The sequence below is a fragment of the Mauremys reevesii genome, linkage group 5 (assembly GCF_016161935.1).
Source record: "Mauremys reevesii isolate NIE-2019 linkage group 5, ASM1616193v1, whole genome shotgun sequence".
Taxonomy (NCBI): Eukaryota; Metazoa; Chordata; order Testudines; family Geoemydidae; genus Mauremys; species Mauremys reevesii.
The window spans coordinates 65,724,759-65,745,905 of record NC_052627.1 but is presented as its reverse complement, the minus strand read 5'-3'; the positions used below and the strand labels follow the sequence as shown (position 1 = coordinate 65,745,905).

Here is a 21,147-nt window from a genome sequence, read left to right as displayed (position 1 = left end):
GGGAAAGATTCCCTTTGTCCAGTCATCAAGCCAATCTCTAGACCTCCATACATGGTTTCACATTCTCCACATGAGATCAGCGAGGGCCTCTTTCTCAGTGGTGGAGTAGTTCCTTTCTCCTGGGAACAGCTACCGACCGAAATAGCTGATGAGGTGCTCCTCGCCTCCTACCTCCTGAGAAAGGACCTTCCCGAGTCTCGCTCCTGAAGCATCGGTCTGGACAATGAATTCTTATTTGAAGTTGGGACTGAACAACACTGACTCGCTACACAGACTTTCCTTGAGGGTCCAGAAGGCATCCTCTCGCTCGTCTGATGGGCGGACTTGGTGGGGGCTGTCTTTAGTTAGGACCCCCATTAGTGGGGTGGCAATGGACACAAAGTGAGGTACAAACCACCGGTAATACCTGGCCAAGACCAAGAACTGACACACCTGCCGCTTTGTGGTTGGGGTTGGGTAGTCCTGGAGTGCTTGGACTTTTCCAGCGAGGGGCCGTGCCTGCCCTTTGCCCAGGGTGTACCCCAAGTATGTGGTTTCTTGCCACCCAATCTGGCATTTCTTGGGATTTGTGGTAAGTCTGGCGGCATGCAGAACTCAGATGACAGCCACCACCTGGTTTAGGTGATCTTCCCAATGGCGGCCATAGATCACAACATCATCCAAGTAGGCCACGGCATACATGGTGTGTGATTGTAGGATGTGGTCCATCAAGCGCTGAAAGGTCGCCGGGACCTGGTGGAGGCCAAACGGCATCTGGGTGAAGTGATATAGTCTGGCCGGAGTAGCAAAAACTGTTTTCTTTCTCAAGCTTGGGTCCAAAGGGATTTGCCAGTATCCCTTTGTGAGATCCAGGGTTGTAATGTAGTGGGCTCATCGACGCAGGGCATTAGGTACGCATCAAACTTCAAAATGGCATTCACCTTCCTGAAGTCAATTCAAAACTGGCAGGTTCCATTGGGCTTCGGGACAAGGACGATGGGGCTCCATCACTCACTCTGAGAACCTTCTATGACGCCAAGCTCCAACATCATCTGGACCCCCTCCTTTACGATTTCCCACATTTGCCGGAGAAGGGGATGGGAAGTCTCCCTGGCCATCTTGCCACATTTGGTCAGAATGACATGGTGGGCAAGGGTGGTCTGGCCGGGCATCGTGGTGAAGGTCTTGGGGAAAGCTCTTAACAGGCAGAAGGCCTGCTTGTTGCTCAGCGGTGAAGATATCACCTAACTGTGTTCACCATTGTTGCGGGTCTCCTTTGCCTGAGGACCCAGTGCCGGTTCAGGGGTGTACAGGGCAATGAGTAGCCCCTCATGCTCCTGCCATAGTTTTAGGAGATTTACATGGTATATTTGTTGTTTTCTTCTGGTGATCCAGTTCAATTTCATAAGTGACTGGGCCCATCTGGCAAATGACCTTGTAGGGGCCCTGCCAATGAGCCAAAAGCTTTGATTCCTCAGAGGGAAGCAGAAGGAGCACTTGGTCGCAAAGGACAAGGCCATCAACCTGGGCCAACTGTTCGTTGGCATGGCGGAGAGTAGGACCTTCCCTCTGGTCCCGACTAAAGTATGCAAAGCCAGGTTGGGTGGCTGCACCTTCCAGGTGGTTCTGATCAGGTGCTGGGGCCGGTGGGTCATTGGAGTTGGGCCCCTTTTCCTGGGTCACACCGTTCTTGGGTGAGTTCCCCTTGAGGGCCTCCTGTTTAGGCATCGCTTCGAGCAGTAGGGCCCAGAGCACTCCAACAGGTGTGGGTGCCAGTCCCACCGTCATTACCTGGGTAACCTCGTTTATGGTAAGGGGGACCCAGGCCCTGAGGTACGGGCTTATGTCCCAGTGGATGCATTGGATCCGTATCTCCCCAAGAGTCTGCTCGGAGTCCAGGGCAAGTTCCTGGTGGACAAAGGTTTGTCCACACCCTGAATCAATGAGGGTGGTGACGGGGTCCCCCAACTTCCACATGGGAGTCATAAGTTTAGTGGCAGATTGTTGACATGCCTGCGACTTGCCTGTGTAGACCCAACCAAAGCTTCAGTTCATCTTGGTGCATTCCTGTTGCAGGTGTCCGAACTTGCCACATGAGAAGCATGGCCCCACTTCAGGGCATCCTAGCCACGTAGGGGTTTTGGCCATGTCCCAGGGTGGACTTGGGATTGGCGCCTGGGCCTTCTGATCTGGACACCCTGGCACTCCCCAGGGTGTAGAGTCAGGTTGTCGTAGGGTGTCATCCGCCCAGCCATCCTGCCTTCGGGGTTTGGGCTGCCCATTGGCCAACTTAATGAGCTTGTCCATCTCCATCATCGTGTCAGGGATGCTTTGCGGTGTGACTCACTCTAAACCGCTTATCGCAGGGGTAGGGTCACTGCCCACATTCTCCACTAAGTGTAGTGGTGTCACAGTCATCACTCCCCCTTTGGGTCAAAGGGAGGCCATACCGTCTCACTAAGTCACTGGGATCATGGTCTAGTGTCAGGGGAATTAGCATACTAGGCATTATTGCCCCGGCTTTGTAACAGGGTGGAACCCCAAACAGTCAGTAGGCCCTAGGCCCTCAGGCAGGGCTGGGCTAACAAGCCTTCTATAGGCTCAGGCCCATAATCAGGAAGCACAATGAAACAGTCTATGGGCTCTCACCCTTAGGCAGGGGAGGGCTAGCAAGCAGTCTATGAACACTAACCCCCAGGTAGGGGAGAGCTAGCTAGCAGTCTAGGGTGGGGTGGCACAGCCCCACCTGACTCCACTGTGTCCTCGCCCAGGGCCCTAACAGTGGCAGGGTGTCCCGAAGTCTGGTTTCCCTGGACTACTTCCTACCAGAGTTCCAGATCAGACTCCATGGTCTCAGGATCCTCTGCTTCATCCGGGTACTCAGCTGCTGGCAGTCCCACCAGCTCCTCCCCAGCCTCAGTCCTCTCCGGGTCTAGGGTGCTGCCTGGCTCAGCCGCAGGGTCAGTGGGCTGCAGCCAGCAAGGCACATCTGTCTCCTTCCCTGGCTTGGCTCCAACTGAGCTAGCAGCTTCACCTTTTGTACTTCCTGCCCTGCCTCTCAACTTCCAGTGGGAGGGTTGAGCCTGGCCTGACTCTGCCCACAGGGCAGAGAGAGTGGTTCCTCCCACTCTAGTTCAGAGGGAGGCCACACCACCTCTCTACAAGGCTATTTGCTGTGAAATTCAGTTACCCAGTTAATAAGACTGCAACATGGCTAACTATACAATAGCAGGTGCAATGATGTCTCATCTGTGGAGGAGTAGAAAGGCATATTAAAATTTCATTGGGATGCCAGAATTGAAAGAGCCAATTACAAACATCTATTGACTCACAACTGGAAATCTTAATATGGACAAGAAATGATGTAATGAAGAACATTCCTTTTTTTATATATATATAAACAATGATCAATCCTTTGGGAAAGTGAGATCTTGTTTGAGTTTCTTTTTCTTTTTTTTTTAATATAGACTTTTTGTTGGGAAATTGAGCTGTCTTTTCTCATTCACACTTGTCCCTGAAAGAATTGTGTGAATTTTCACAAACACTCTACCTAGGTCTTTGATTAAGAAATGTGTCTTAGAACATTGTTTTAGGAAATCTCAGATTTCTAGTAATATAGAGAGATATAGGTTGGAATTTTCAAAGGCACCCGTCTCTTGTTGAAAGTCAATGGGATTTGAATACCTAACTTCCTTACAGGCCTTTGAAAATTCCAGTCACAGTTAAGCTCCTAAATCTATGTTTAGGCACCAACATAAACAGCCTGATTTTCACAGGTGCTGAGCAAACAACATTTCCCATGGACTTTAAGGAGAGCCTGGTGGGACACTAAGCATCTTCAAAAAATCAGGCTACTTATGTAGGACTGAGATTTTCAAAGATTCATAAGCTGTTTGGGTGCCAATTCCAGTGGAATTAAGTATCCAAATCCTTTAAACAGTTTGAAAATGTCACCATAGGTGCCTAAATATAGACTTAGGAGCTTTCTATTAGGCTCCTACTTCTGAAAACTTCACCCAATTATCTTGTAACTCCAACGTCAAGACCTGAATAACAGCGTTACTGCTATTTCTTTTCTTTTTTTAATATTGTAAGTATACTTGTAGCTGGTGAGAGAAATAACATTCCAACATGAGAAGCAGTTCTAAGAAATGGTATAATGTACAATATAGCTAGCAGTAGAGCTGTTATGCTACTTCACAGTAAAACCAATGAATTTTCAATGCCTGATATTAGTAGGGCAATACCCAAACCTAAGTTCAGTCCTACCTAGACAGTAAGTGTCATACTTTTCTTTACATAAGAATGGCCATTCTGGGTCAAACCAGTGGTCCATCTAGCCCAATATCCTGTCTCTGACAGTGGCCAGTGCCAGATGCTTCAGAGAGAATGAACAGAACAGGGTAATTTCGAGTGATCCTTCCCACATTGTTCAGTCCCAGCTTCTGGCAGTCAGAAGGATACCCAGAGCATGGGATTGTGTCCCTGACCATCTTGGCTAACAGCATTGATGGACTTATCCTCCATGAACTTATCTAATTCATTTTTTAAATCGGTTATACTTTTGGCTGTCACAATATACCATGGTATTGAGTTCCACAGGATGACTGTACACTGTGTGAAGAAATACTTCTTTTTGTTTGTTTTTAACCTGTTGCTCATTAATTTCATTGGGAGTCCCCTAGAAACATTCAACATGTTGACAAAGTGTACTAATTATATAAATTGAAGGGACATGTTAATATTGTGCCTTTGTAAACACACGACATTCTCCGTGAAATGTAGTGCACTTATTATGGAAGGCTTTAGTCTAAAAAATATTACTTAAGACTTGGTGTATTAAAATTGTTTTTTGGATACTATGCCAGCTCTTGCTTAGTGGGTATTGCAACTCAGAACAGCTGTTTTTTTTTTCCTGACAGCATCTATATTATTCACTGTAAACTAAATCTGTTCATAAAACAGTATCTGCCTAGCAGCACCAGGGGAAATGATTTTATACTAATTGAACTGTTTGCTATTATTTTTATTATGGTTTCATGTGAGCAGCCCTGCAGTTAAAATTTAAAAGGCTTCGCTCACTCTTTCCTTTGTGGCTATAGGAGTCTGTGGCCGTCCCTCCCCATTAGTCTTGGAGTGAGGCCATGGCCACTTGCAACCGCGTATCTATAATGGCAAGGCTCAAAGGGGAATTAGCAGTCTCAGGAGCTCAGGCCCTCTGGACAGAGCAGAGCAAAAAGCCATCAAAGGGGCTCTAGCCCTCTGGGCAGGGCCAAGCAGTAGGCAGTTTAAGGAGCTCTGGCTCTCTGGCAGGACAGAGCGATAAGCAGTCTACAGGGCTCTGGCCTTCTGTGCAGGGCAGAGCAATAAGTAGTCTTTCACCTGGCCTCCTGGCTCAAGCAAATAGTGGACAAATGCAGGCCTCTTTGCCAAAGGTGGATAGGTGGCCACCCCAGGGGCCCAAGCCCACCCTACTCCACTGGGTCCCAGCCCAGAGCCCTAACTGTGGCAGATGGTTCCACCACTATGTCAGCGGGAATCCCACCGAAACACACTGACCAGAATGCTGGCAACAGAATCGGGCTATTGTCTGGTGTCCCTGGGCTACTTCCTACTACCACTGTGGCATATACCTCTATCTCCTGGGATTCTTCTGTCTCCTTGGCATACATAGCCAGCAGGAGTCTCAGGAACTCCTCTGTGACCTCACTGGTCAGCAGACCTGGCAACTCTTCCAAGTCATTGGGACTGCAAAGCTCAGTCTCAGGTGAAGGGTTCAGCAGTGGGTAAGAGGCATCTATCTCCTTTGGCTCTCACACAACTGAGCTGTGGGACCTGCCCTTTGAAATTCCTGTCCCACCCCTCTGCTTCCAGCAGAGTGAGTGTAGCTTGCCTGGCCCCGCCCACCAAGGGTGGGAAGTCAGTTTCGGAGGGAGACCACACCCTCTCACTACAATGGCTTATAGTTTTTTTTTCCCAAAAAGACATTACTTATGGGAGTGAAGTTTCCTAGAAACATAAGAATTACTGACTGGATCAAACTAGTGACATGTGTAATCCAAATTCCTGCCTGTGACACTGGCCAGAACCAAAAGCTTCGGAGGAAGATGGAAGAAACCTTGTAATTGATAATTAAGGAATAACCTGCCAATAGGGGAAATTTCTTCCTAATGCTAATGGTTGGCTTATGTCCTGATGCATGAGGCCTTGTGTATAGTTCCCTCCACCACCCACATCTTCTACTGTAATTGATCATCCATATAGATATGCTGAATCTTATTGATCTAGACATTAGTGATATTTTGGCAAGGAGGTCCACAGATGAATTATGCATGGGAGGGAAGAGGGAGAAACAATCCTTTTTCATGTATAAACTTCTTGCCTTCTAGTTGAATTGAAAATCCGTTTGTCCTTCCATTATGAGAAAGGATAGTTAGGAGCTCCCATTTTACCTTCTCTATACATTCATTGTTTTGTATTTTTCTACCATGTCCCCCTCTTACTCATTTCCTCTCTAAACTCACTGGTCCCATCTTTTCAACCTCTCTTCATACTGAAGTCTTTCTGTGTTTTTGATCATTATGGTGCCCATCATTTTTTAGGTCGGATGATCAAGATGGAATACAATATTTTAGGTAAGGGCACACCATTAATTTAAATAAGGGTATATCATATTTTCAGTGTTTCTACCTAATTCTGTATACAGCCTTACATTTTGGGTCAAATAAACAGCGGATGTAAACTGGTGTAGCTCTAAAGTCAGTGGTGCTATTCTGATTTACAGCAGCTGAGGATCTGACTGTTTGCTTTTTTGACCACTTCAGATTAATCAGACACTTTCCTTGAATTGTCCAATGACAGCAAGTCTGCTTCCAGAGCACCTACAGATAATACAAGGCTAGATATTTACTAGCCTTAATATGACTATAGAGTGGAATCGTGAAGAGCATTTTCCTCTTGCACAGCCCTATGTGGCTAGGGTGGAGTAAAGCAGAGCAGGTGCTATGCACCCAATACTACCTTCCCTTGGGGTGGGGGGGGCTCAGATTATATGCAGCAGCCAGTAACTTTCTCCCCACCACCCAAGCAGACCAAGAGAGGAGCAGGGAAAGAATTACAACTCTGACCACTGATGTAGCCTCTCTCTCACTGCCCTTTTTGCCATTGAATACAATGGGATCTGCTGAACGTTCACTGCTTCTGAAAAATCAAGCCACTTACTTAACTGCCTAAATATGGACTAAGAGCCTAATTTTAGGCACCCATTTTATTTCAGCCCTGTATGTACTCCCCAGCAGCACCACATTGAAAGACTGTATGGAATGGTGACTTAAAGGGTGATAAGACAAAGCATAGATTTTTGTGTGTGAACATGGGACAGAACATGGATTTGTGTATATGTGGAAGGGACAATGGCATTTTAGTTAATACCACCTACAGTAAAACAAGCTACCACAGATAGATAACATAACCAGGGCAAGTAATGTTTTCGTATTTCCAGTCTCAGCCATTATGCTGCATTAACATGGTCTGTGCAATTAATATGGTGAAGTTATGACCAAGAAGAGCTGCAGTTAGCTGTTTGCCAGAGAATCAAACACTGGCAGACTAACTGAGCCCCTGTAGATTTCTATTAAAGCAACATATTTACCACCCCCATTTGCTTGTTAGGCTGTGCCCAACTTTGCACCTCAATGGTGAGTGTATCTGTTTAATTCATGAGTGATATTCCCACTAATGGCTCTTATTTTATCCTGAGCTAAGGCAGATACAGTTGAAAATCAGTGAGAAGGAGCAGCAATATGTTTGGAAGAAACCCTGGGAGAAAGTGAATACTTTTTATTAAATATTTTGGCATAAATGAGGTGCCTACATATCTGTATTGGGAGAGGGAAGGGGAGGGCTGGAGAGAGAGACAATTTGTATTGTAAACAATATATTAAGTATAATGGAAATCTGGCATTACTGATAGTATTCAGCAGCTGAGAGAGGGTGGATGAAGGGAAACAATATTATAGTATATTGAGTTCTTTACTGCAGTGTGAACATATTTATAGAGTATGGCGATAGATATAGGAAATATGGGACAAAACATGATTTTTCTACTTGTCTGTCCAACACGTCTTCTGTTGTTTCCCTCTGCAACCAGCAACATACTCCTGCTGAGAGTCTTTTACTGCAGTTCAATTCTAGGGCTCTCCCATGGCATCATCTAGAACAGGGATGGGCAAACTACGGCCCGTGGGCCAGATCCAGCCCCTCAGGGCTTTGGCTCCAGCTCACAGGATTGCCCCCCTGTGGCGCCGTGGGCCCCACACCACTCTCAGAAGCGGCCAGCACCACTTCCCTGCAGCCCCCCCGGGTGGGGGGCAGAGGGCTCCGTGTGTTGCCCTTGCCTCCAGGCACCGACCCCTGCAGCTCCCAATGGAAGCTTCGGGGGAGGTACCTGGAGGTGTGGCAAGGGCAGTACACGTGGAGCCCTCTGTCCCCCTCCACCAGGGCCGCAGCGCCTCCTGGAGTGGCACGGGGATAAGGACAGGGCAGGCATGCAGGGAGCCTGCCCTGGCCCCGGTGCGCACTGCTGCCATCCCGGAGCCTCTTTAGGTAAGTGGCACCGGGCCAGATCACGAACCCCACCTGCACCCTTCCCCCCAACTCCCTGCTCTAAGCCCCCCTGCCTGCACCCCTCCTGCACCCCAACTCCCTTCCCTGAGCTCCCTCGTACACCCTGCACCCATCTTGCACCCCAACCCCCTGCCCTGAGCCCCCTGTTGCACTCTGCACCCCTGTGCACCTCAACCCCCTGCCCTGAGCCCCTTATACACCCTGCACCCCTCCTTTTCCCCAATCCCTTGCCCTGAGACCCTTCCTGCACATCACACTCCCTCCCACACCCCAACCCCCTGCCCTGGCCCTGCATACAATTTCCCCACCCAGATGAGGCCCTCGGCCCAAAAAGTTTGTTCACTCCTGATCTATAATGTGATAGGATTTTCAAGCTGTGCTCACTCATTCAGTTTCTGCCTGATAAATTTCAGTGTGTACATACTCTTTGTCAAAACACTTTTATAAATGAATAATTCATCAGAGGGGCTCCATTTTGCAATAGCGTGCAACATTCTGTAAGGGTATCAGGTCAATCTCTGTAAAGTGTATGAGTCCTGCTACTGGGTATTGAGAGATTCAGAAACTCATGCTACTTGTACTCTTTGCCATTTCTTGCTCAGGTATTTATTGTTTGATAGATGAGTACTCTTCATGACTTAACTATTCATTTTGTAAGGTGATCTTGGAGACATGAATCCCCATTCTACTTAAGGGTAACCTGAACTTGTTTCTTTTCCTTATGTGGATGAGTAACTCATCCCGTATTTTTGAGCATTTGCAGCAGAAAATCAATTTTTAAAACTTCCTTTCATAAATATTTAAGCAAGTGAGCTTAAATATCACTTCCTATGAGCATGTGGTGCTACTAAAACTCACTGAGTATTATGGGGGTTGCTGACCCCTACTGCCCTTACAGGGGAAAGACCATCCCTGTTATTGGGCTCAAATAGAGTTGAAGTGAATTCACTTAAGAATTCAAATTAATATTCTTAGGAAGCATGTCGTAATATTTTGCCAGGTCTACTTGGGACCAAAACATTTATGGCCTGATTTTCCAGAATGGCTGAACACCTACTCTCTCTGATATCTGTAGGTGCCTGTGAGTGAAACCAGTCACTTAGTGACTCCTTGAATTCTGCAGCGCAAGTGCAAAGTCAGTGTTTTGAAGAAACAATAATCCCAAATCAAGAAAAAAAGAGAAGTGGCTGAGTATGCCAAGTTTTTGGCAAAGGAGACCAAGGGAAGACTCTAAGGACAGATTTTCAAGGTACACATGATGTTCTTACTGATTAGGTTGCTTTTTATTTCACAAGAATGTTAAGAAATAACAAATTTCTAATTACACTATGGGGAGTAATAAAAATACTAACTTCACAGGCTTTAAACACCACCCATTTTCTAATATAGAGCAGGACTTTGTAACAAAGTTTCTAGTCAGTAGGCAATAGCTGAAGATGGAGGTATTGAATCCACCAGCAGAGGGTGCCTAAATTCTTCTACTAATTCTGTAGAAATATGGAGTCTGAAGACTAAAATCTCCCCATAATTACTCGGCCCAAGCCAGGGAAGCTAATGATCCAACCAGCAGATCAAATCTGGCAATGAATCCTGATCTCGTGCTACCTGAGGCAGATTGTGCATACGCTAAGGAGAAGACCAAAATTAATGTAAAAAATTGACAAGGACTGCAAAGTTCAAACAGTGTTTCCAATTTCATGCCAAGATCTCCATAAATGTAAAATTTGAGACTGATTTACTTTCAGTGCTTCAACAAAAGTGTGAGAAGAATAAGAATGTTCCTATTAATTTCTCCACATATAAGAGTTTTGACTTTGTGATGTTAGAACAATCAGCTCTGTGCAAAACCCCACCACACAAAGAATAACGCTCCAGTGCTTTGTATTGCCAGGATAATACCCCATATTCATCAAGATCTTTTTTATAGATGAAGTTGCACTAGTCCTCTTTTCTTCATTTGGCTTTCAATCACTTATTCTCTAAGGAAAACTCTAAAGAGGATCATGAACTTTATGCATGTTCTAAACATCATTATAGAATTGATTCCCAATATCTGAAAAAATGAGATAATCCATTATGATATGAACAAATGTATTCTCAGAATACAAATACAGAGGGCCTATCCATTCCATAAGCACCCTGCCTGCTAACTTTCCCGCAAAACCTCCTAATGGTACATGCAATAAAATCTTTGCCTAATTACTGAAGAAAACAGTTTGCTGGTTTTGCAGTTAGATTTAAATAACAGTAAATCAAATTCACACAGTAAAATGTATGCTTCTATGTTTGGGATGGAATTTTATATCTCTGCTTGTTAGTTCTTCCTTAGTGCAGTAATACTGCAGATGAAATTCTGTTGTAGGGAATAAGCTATTAAGTTTTTGCATGGGGAAAGAAAAGGCAGCAACTTCCTTACTTCTTTTGCTGTAGTAATAGTGATATGGGCAAGGAAGAGAGATTTTTAATGTATAAGTATTCCTTAGACTTAAGCCTTTGTCTAGTTTTTTCTTCTATTTCACTATTGTGGAATTTGAAGTATAGCTGTGTCCTCTGTATACACCTATCTAAAGGGACAATAAAAATAACATTTCACCTAAATAGACTTATTGAACTACTGCTAAAAAGTTCCGTTGTTTTCATTTAATAGGACAAGTGGTATTTAATTATCATAGCATTCTCATCACTATTCTTTGGGTAGATTCATTTATTTAAACATTCACTTTCTTTTCTTGTGTAACCGTGGTATAAATGATTAATAATAGTAACGTCTATCAGAATCAACGGGCATAGTGTCACGTACTATACGTACACCAAAGAGACTGACTTTGTTTCTGTCCTGTGAACTTTATGTAGCAGTTGTTTTCTTCTCTGTACATTAATGTAATGACTTTCATAAGTGAGGGTTAAAGCCTTGCATTGCCTCCTATATTCTTAGATTATCTATTTATTATTTCAATTTAAAATAATGAACAAAGGCGCCTCGCCAAGGCTCTAGAGGCTCTAAAACATCAATTCAATAACATCCCAACATTAAAGTAATCATTCCAACTGGCACTCAGCCAGACAGACACACACTCCTTTTTACCCCTTCATTGTTGTGGGAGGCAGACGCCCAGCCTTCTCAACAATCCCTCTCAAATGGACATCTTCTGCCATGTGTGGAGAAGGACACCATTCAGGCTATTTCAGACCAAGGGGTGGGGAAGGGGGAGATCAAGCTCCACAGTCTTGGAGTCCTCACAGAGAACACCCTGCCGGGTACTTCCTCTCTTTTATAGTGAGGAGCATCCAGCTCCAGTGTCCCTGATGACTGCAACTGTGGCATTATGGCACAGGGAGAGAGGCAATTCTTCAGCCATGTAGGCTACTTCCAGCATAGATAGGGTTTTATAGGTCATGACCAACACCCTAACTCCACCCAGAGACCAAGCGTGCCTAGCACAGATCCTGGAACACTGGCTTCATGTGTTCCCAGCAAGACAATCCCAGCTCAGTGAACAATCCATTGCATTCTGCACCAATGTCAGTCTCTGGTCTTATGGGGTAGCCCCATGTAGAGCACATTGCAATACAGAGATGTATATTGGTGATGATCACATATTCAGGTGCATAAGTGTTCTGCCTGTATTAAGTAATGAGTCCCAGTGGTTACATAAAATAATCAAGGTGAGTTTCACTGGAACAACTTGCACTTCTTCAAATTTATTGAAGACAAGTTGTATTTACAGGATATTATATCACAACAAAAATGTGGCTATCAGTATAAATTCACACAAGAAAAGTCAGAGTTCAGACTGAGCTTATATCCTGACTTCCACACTCTGCTCTCAGAGGCCAGATTCCCAAACCCTTATTGATGCTGAATAGTACCCTACTCCACCAGTAGTCCACTTGGAGCCAATGGAACTGCCTATGGAGTTAAGGGATACTAACTAGAGTAAAGTATCAGAGAGGTAGCCATGTTAGTCTGGATCTGTAAAAGCAGCAAAGAGTCCTGTGGCACCTTATAGACTAACAGATGTATTGGAGCACGAGCTTTCGTGGGTGAATACTCCAAAATGTCTGTTAGTCTATAAGGTGCCACAGGACTCTTTGCTGCTTTAACTAAAGTAAGGTTATCAGAATCTTGTCCCCACTGTATTGGTATACATGGCACATAATCACTCAGGTTGCTTACTACCAGTCTGTTTTATTAAGTGCAGATTTTATCTCCTGTTTTAAAACAGATGTTGACTTATAATTGAAACCAAGAATTGTAATTAACTGTTGGATGTTTGTGTGCGTGTTCTAGTCAGAATGAGACTTGCTATTGCCCTCTCTTCAGAAGTCTCTAGTTCTTGCCGATTCTGCAGAAAGGGAGAAGTGATAAAATGCTGTATTTGCCAATCTTTTGAACCAGGTCATTTCACTGGTAAAGCTGAAGTAAACTGGATTAGGAACAGCTGCCATAGGTTCTGCTGCTCATGAAAATAGAAGTAAACCTAAGACTGATTTTTCACACTGAAAAATGTGTCTGAACTAATATGTCCCTGATCCTACTCCCATTGAAATCAATGACAAAACTCCCATTAAATCCAGCAGATTCAGAATTGGGCTCTATACGAGTCCTGAATGCCAAAGTGCTATATTAGAGAGACCAGGTGGATAAGATAATATATTTTATTGGACCAACTTCTGTTGGCAAGAGATACAAGCTTTCAAACAAGACAGAGCTCTTCCTCAGGTCTGGAAAAGGTACCCTGCGTGTCACAATTAAATACAAGATTGAACAGATATTTTAGCATAAGTTGGTAGCACATATTCTAAGGTACCATTCAAGTGAATTACTGGTATCCACCTCAAGGAGGATTTCTAATCCAAGTCACCAACAGAGACCTTTCATGAATGTGAATGAAAATGGATGTGCGGTAAGTTATTCATTTTTTATCCATCTTTGCTCAGAACATAGTAACTGAATTTAGTTTCAGTATACATATCACAATATTTTCTCTTTAAGAGCAAGCATTAACAAATCAAATTGGTCTAGTCTATATATATACACTGTCTTCATAACCATAATATGATATTTTAGTGTTCGACCCTTAAAAAGGTCATTCCAATTTTCTAATAAGAGCTCTGGCCAATTACTGCTTTCTGTGCCAGTATTCCCTGTTTGCCAAGATGAACGGTGTGACAAAAGATGCCTATATAATAGCCTTGCTGAACCCTTAGAAGACATTCTGTGCAAGGCTATTTTAATGTGACCAGTGAGAGAGTTCTGAGGACGGAAGGTGGCTAAATCTCAATTTAGATTTTAAATGAAAACAAACTCTGAACCTTTAGGAAAGATTTAATAGCAGCTGCTGTGATCAGATTATTTTTACAAAACATACTTTAATGTATTAGTAAATTTAATGTATTGTAAATAGCTTGAAAACAAACCATTTGTAAAATAAATGGTCATAAAACATTGTTATATACAGTAGCCTGAACTTTTTTATTGTGCTCCTTTACTTCAGCCTACACAGGCACCTCAAGGAAAATTAATCCAAATTATCTAGGTCCTTGGTCTACACCTACAATTTGAGACACAAAGTATATGAGGCAATATCTTTTATTGGACCACCTTCGGTTGGTGGAAGGTACAAACTTTTGAAGCGCTCTGTAGCTTGAAAGCTTATATCTTCCACCTGCCTCATTTACCTTGTCTCTCTTATAACCTGAAACCAACACAGGCTACAACAACATGGCAAACATCTCAAACTGAGGCTGACCTAGCTACATCACTCGGAGATGTAAAAAAAATTCACACCCTATGTGATGTAGTTAGATCAATGTAGCCCTCAATATAGATGAAGCAAGGCTGATAGAAGAATTTCCCTATCAACCTAGCTACCACTTCTTGAGGGGGTACACCCCTTCTGTCACTGTAGTATCTACACTACAGCGGCAAAGCTGCAGCTGTGCAGCTGTAGTGATCATAGTACCTTAACCATGTGAATTTACTTAAACTGTGATAACTTTTTGTGTGGACACCCGCATTCAGAACTAGTGGCCTTAATTTGGTTTAGTTTAATTCACTCTGGCCAAATTTAGGCCACTTTAATTCTGAATTAGTATGTCCACACAGGAATTTAATGCAGGTTAACTAATCCACTTCAAATTCACACTTCCAGTCAATTTGGATTAAATGTCCTGGATGTTCCATTTAAACAAGTCCTTAGCTGTTATTTTCTAACACATAGTAGATTGTAATAGACTGTCTAGTCAGTGGGGGATAGCTCAGTGGTTTGAGCATTGGCCTACTAAACCCAGGGTTGTGAGTTCAATCCTTGAGGGGGCCACTTAGGGATCTGGGGCAAAAATTGGTCCTGCTAGTGAAGGCAGGGGGCTGGACTAGATGACCTTTCAAGGTCCCTTCCAGTTCTAGGAGATTGGTATATCTCCAATTATTACCTAGTGTGATGAACAAGGTTCCACTTTATAGTGAAGTTATTTGGCAATGATGGTACACTGCCAAAGTATATTTCAAAAAGAGTCCATAGTCACTAGTATAGTAGATCTGGAAACCCTATGTTAAGTGTAAAGAAAAGTACATTATCAATAAACTATTTTCCTCAGTGTTAAAAGTAATGTATTTTTAGTATAACAGCATGATCCAAAACATCTTTATTGATTCTGTCAGACCTCCTAGTTTAGCTTTGAGAAAACATCTTTATATGAATTCAAGGTGGCAACATTCACCCAAATTAGATGGTTCCCTTTCAGGAAAGGAAGAGAGTAGTACATGTGTTTGAGACACTAGGGAAAAGTTATAGAAGACTTGTGGTTACCAGGCAAGATGAACATCAGGAGGCAGGATTTAAGGAGGTAACTAAGAGCTGTGCAAATGTAAGAATATTGAAATTTAAGGAAAGTGATAACATAGAAGCTTACATTTTAAGATGCTGATAATTTAAGAGCCTGATCCTGCAGCCATTTCATTCATACAACTCCCACTGACTTCAGTAGGAGTTCCACAAACTAAGTGGTTGCAGGATCAGGTCCTAAAAAGATATAATGTAACTATCTGAATTGGAAATTAACCAAAATACCAGAGTGAATATCTCTAGATTTGTTCTGAAAGATGCCATGACAATTTTAACAAGTGAGCAGAACTTTTATTATATGTCCCCTTCAGAGAGAGAATTAAGATTTAGGAATCTACTTTCCTACTGATTCTCACTCATACTAGTGTGGATTTACTTGCTTAATAATCTGGGAGACATTTAACCCAGTGCTGAAGAGCCAACACAAAACCTGTATCTCACTGAAGCTCTATTTTGAAGGAATAAGTGGCACGTAAGCCTTTTTCTGGACCTCTGCGCACTTGTTAATTTCACCCATAATGCACTGAGGAGACAATAAGCCCCTTCTGATCAAACTTCATGCACAAACAAGGTTCAATATATATTGATTTAGTAGACTCAGTCATGTCTAAAGTTACTATTCATATAGGGACTAAACTTGCAACATGCAGAGGTCCATTTGTGGGGTGCTGAGCCCCAGTAAATTCCATTAAAACTAATGAGTCTTGAGGACATTTAACACCTTGCAAGAGAGTGAACTGAGCCCATAGTTCAATAGATGACTCACCCACTAACATTTGAGGCCCTGGAAAGAGCCAGTGCCATAGATGGTTCTGCTGCATAGAGGAGATGCCTTGTAGAGAATAATGCAGGAGAATTAAACATTCCTTACATGCCACAGAGCTGAGCATCCTGTGAGCTCCACATAGACAGGTATGCTGTAGAGAGAAAGTAGCATGGCTATCAGCTCCATGGTTACACTAATCCATTGGCTGCAAATGCTAACAATGGCATACAAGGATCTGTGCTGCTATTTCAGCCTTCTGCATAGTTCCTCACTCAAAGCTTATCTCTTGAATGAGGAGAGTCTCTGCATAACTGAACAATTCAAATGCTTTGAATTGGGTTTTTGAAAGCACTTTTGTATGTTTTCAAACGAAGATGATCTATGCGTATGAAGATGTTCCTAGACTCAGCACCTTTCTATATCAAATTTTGTGTTTTCATGCTTAAATAGTGCACAGAGAAATAATATTTGCTCCTGCTGAATATCAACAGACCTTGACAGCTCTAGCTAACCTCAGTGCTAAGCCAGCTTCAAGCCAATTAAAAATATTCATGCTAAAGATATTGCACTGTTGGATCACAGTGGTTAACATTTTAAACTGTCTTAAGAGTTTTCAACTGATTGCACAGTGCACGCTTTGACATGCCCTGCTTTTTAGATTCTGAAATAGATAGGAAGTGTGGAATGGCAAAGAATTCATATGGACAAAGACTGATTTTCATATAACATTCATGTACAACGTGCTTTACAAACATTATCTAAATTCTTACAATACCCCTGTGAGGTAATGGAGTATGAGTTCTTGCTTTATAGATGTGGGAAAATGAGTCAAAGGGTAAGAGGCTTGTCCAAGTCTACAGAGGGAATCAGCATCTAAAGTAGGATTAGAATTTGAGAATTCTTAACTTCCAGCATAAACTCAAACCACCAGAACATTTTGTACATTATGGGTGGGATTTTTAAGAGTGCTTAGTGTTGGTTTAACTGTGCTCTCACTGAAGTCAACTCATAACATATTGGTCCCATCAGAGTCAACTGAAAGACTCCCATTGACTTAAATCAATATGGGGCCATATTCTATATGCTGTGCCTATATATTCATAGGTGTATTCATAATGTAATGGAAAAATAGTGGGTGGGATTTTTAGAAGTGCATAGGCTTAACCCAGCTCCCATTCAAGTCAATGGACCATGAGGTTGCTGGCAGACTTAGATGTCCCCTCCAGGGGGTGCTAGAGAACTGAACACATTGTCACATGCACCTGGAGGAGAGCTGAGGGAGGGCTCATCCCGCTGACCCCTCTACATTGCTGAAGGGGTAGTTTGGTGCTGTTTATCTCTAGTTGGTAATATAGCGTGCCCCACTCTTCTATTGCTGTTATGATGAGGTTGCTGCTTCTCCTTTCCTACCGCTGGCCCCACCAGTTGCTATGTGAACCAAAAAGCATCTTCTGTCTGATGGGCTCTATTTCCTCTCCCTTGGCTGTTACAGAGCTGGCAGCCAAGCTTTATCAGAACTTCTCATATGTGGGAATAAAGCCACATGCCCTAAAAAAGAAAGATCAAACTGTTTGTTTCTTTTTTAAATCAACAGCCCATCTGCTTAGCAACACAAGTTTTCCACAGTATTGTGTCCCTAATGAATACAGAATCCAGTTTTAGGTCTCTGTTCTAACATTCAGAGCCTTCCATAGGACTGACCCTAGCTACACTGGCTCTCCCTCCAGGACCACAGCATCTTGTCACAACTATGCTCTGCGAAAAGGCTTACGCTTCATCCACGTTCCCAACCAGGCTGAAGACAAGTGGTGTGCAACACTTACATTTGACAGCTGCAAGCAAGCAACCTCTAGCCAGTCTGTCAGAAAATGTTATTCAGCTGAGCTGAGAAAGCCACTGGCTAACCTTTCCAGCCACAAACCATCTTCCTGAAGCCAAATGAAGCCACAAGAGTCATGACAACCACCTGCATAAGTAATATTATTTTCAGTTTTGTTTTTCCAATTTTTATTAGTAGACAGATGCCTCTACCTCAGCATTCTTACGCTTGCTTTTATTTTAACTCTAACAGATGGCTGGTGGTGAGTGTGTGAGTGTAGGAGTTTGTGGATAGAACCCACAGAATTTATTTGAGAACACTGCTTGTTGAATAGTTCCTCAAATAGCCAAAACTATCCTAGAATAAACAACCTCACTGTCCAAAAGATCACAGATGAATATATCTTGTGTTAAGTGTGTTTAATCATGAGAAGCTGTTTTCATCTAAAATTTTCATTTGAAATTTAAATGCAACAAACTGTTATCTTGACTTGGACTGGAATTGTAGAATCATACGACTGGAAGGGACCTCGAGAGGTCTTCTAGTCCAATCCCCTGCACTCAAGGCAGGACTAAGGGAAGGGGAAGAGATTGGCTATCATCTAACCACCTACACTGGAGTGGTACATGGGTACAGCTGTACTAATGCAGCTGCACCACTGTAGTGCGTGTGGTGAAGATATTCTGTGCAGATGGGATAGCAGTCTCTCATCCGCTGAATTACTCCATCTCTGTAAGAGGCGGAAACTATGTCAGTGGGAGAGTGTCTCCCCCAGACATAGCGGTGGTATGAACAGCTCCCTTGAAAGAGCTCCCCTTTAGCTTCAGGGGTCTGAACAAGCCTCCCTCTTGGGGCTGGGGTTGTTTTAGTCAAGGCCTTCCCAGCCCATAGACTCTCCCATCAGGTTCAGACATCTTCCCCACCCTCCTTATTGGGTTTGAGGGGATTTTAGTCAAGCTTCTCCTCCCTTGTGGCGCTGTGCTAGTTACCTCAGGCCAGCTGTGGGTTTCAGCTAGCTTCTCCCTCAGATGGTTTTCTCTAGCTGATCTCAGGCTCAGCAGACATCTTTCTCCTGAAGGTGTCCCTCTCTGAGGGATGAGACAGAATATATACAGCTCTCTTCTCCCAGATCATTCCCAGTTGGTTGGCTGAAAAGGGAATCGTGCCTCACCCACTCTATAAGGTTCCTGGTCCTGGGCTCTTAAAAAACAGTAACTGATGTTCTCTCAAATACTGTTTATTCCTGCTTCCTCTCCACCAATACCTCTTATTTCCAAAGTATTGTGCATACATCAAAACCTCCCCAAATCATAAAGGAGCATGCCACATGACTAGAGTGTTGTGACTGCTAGGTACTACTACCTTCAAGGGGGCAGACTGCCTGTGGCAGGGCTGGGGTATAAACCCCTTGGATGCCCTGCCAAAGGGGTAGCTTCTTCCCGGTAGAACAGGCAAGTGCAGGGGCCCAGAGTAAGGAGCTCAGCTGCAGGCTCTAATGAGGGCAGGCCCAGAGGAATCAGCTGAGTTGAGTGGAGCCAGCTGTGCTGGGGGCTGGGAGGAGATATAAGCCCAGGGGAAGGCTCACTGAGGAGGTGAAAGGTGAGCCAGGGGGAAGACAGAGAGAAAGCCTCAGGGGCCAATAGACCCAGAGAAGGGTCAGAGTGGGGATGGTGTTATGTGAATTGGGAGTCTGTATTAAGCACTGTAAATAAAAAGACACAGGTGAACCACCTGAAGGAGGTGTTGGGGCCCTTTCTTTGACCAGCCCAAGCACAGAGCACAGGGATGAGAGGGCAGTAACTGTGCAGACCCTGTGACAGTGCCCTATCAAATCCTCACACAGAACATTCAGAGAAGCTGGACCTAGACTATGGAGCTCACTTCTACATGAAATAAGCCTGACCACAGATCTCACCACTTTCAGAGCTAAATGCAAAACTCATTTGTTTGACTTAACTTTCCCTCAGTAAGTTCTCTACACATGCTGATGCACAACACACCCAGTCTCTCTCTCTCTCTCTCTCTCTCTAATCTCACACACGCACAGACACACAAACTAATTCTAAACAACCCCTATAAATGAATCAAGTCTTTTAAGAAGACTGGGAAGAAAGAAAGGGAATGATTAAAATATTTTTATAACATATATAGGTTAAATATTTTAACCTATATGGCACCTATGTGATGGGTGCCATATAGGTACCATAGATAGATAGAAAAAAGAACAATTTCCCTACTATGCTAGATGATCCAGCACTGACTACATTCAGTGAATCCCCTGATTTCATCATTACAATATACAACAGTCAAAATGGGGTGTAGGATGGGGAACAGATTAATTGACTCCATCCATGGAAAGATGCAGGGGACTGGATAGACACGTAAAGCCAAAATCAGCTTTATGCAGCTGAATCTGAAGGGAATCATCTCACCTCAGAATAGGGAGGAAGCTCTTTACATTTAGAATCTGGAAGGCTTCCAGTGCTTGTGTATGTCTTATACGCAGGGGCGGCTCCAGGCCCCAGCACGCCAAGCACGTGCTTGGGGCGGCAAGACGCGGGGGGCGCTCTGCCGGTCACCGGGAGGGCGGCAGGCAGCCAGCCTTCGGCGGCTTGCCTGCGGAGGGTCCTCTGGTCCCGCGGCTCCAGTGAACCTCCCGCAGGCGTGCCTGCGGAGGGTCCGCTAGTCCTGTGGATTCGGTGGAGCTGCAGGACCAGCGGACCCTCCGCAGGCACGCCTGCGGGAGGTCCACCGGAGCCGCGGGATCGGCGACCGGCAGAGCGCCCCCCGCGGCATGACGCCATGCTTGGGGTGGCGAAATGTCTAGAGCCGCCCCTGCTTATACGGTAGCTGTGCTTCCCCTAAGAGCAGGAGTTGGAAATGGTTTTAATTATTAAAATAGCTGTTTTCCTCAAAAAGCAACACAAACCAAACCAACATACTACCAGAAAGAGTGAAAGGAAATACTCAGCATGGAGAAAGGGATAGGAAATGCTCCAAGTTCCAACCATGTATCTGCTTTTTTGTTCTAAAATTCAGCCTGTTAGCTAGCTCTAGATTCAGAGATACAATTAATAAGATAAGTATTACTTTTTTAATTAGATTAAAAA

General features: G+C 44.0%; 1 long non-coding RNA gene across 1 annotated transcript; it reads left to right on the top strand.

Annotated features, from left to right (window-relative positions):
- The first annotated feature begins 5,664 nt into the window (after positions 1-5,664).
- On the top strand, positions 5,665-18,406 carry LOC120406983. Its single transcript, XR_005599716.1, has 5 exons — positions 5,665-5,765; positions 6,582-6,614; positions 9,680-9,853; positions 15,352-15,453; positions 17,946-18,406. It is a non-coding gene; the product is annotated as an uncharacterized LOC120406983 (long non-coding RNA).
- The last annotated feature ends 2,741 nt before the right edge of the window (positions 18,407-21,147 follow it).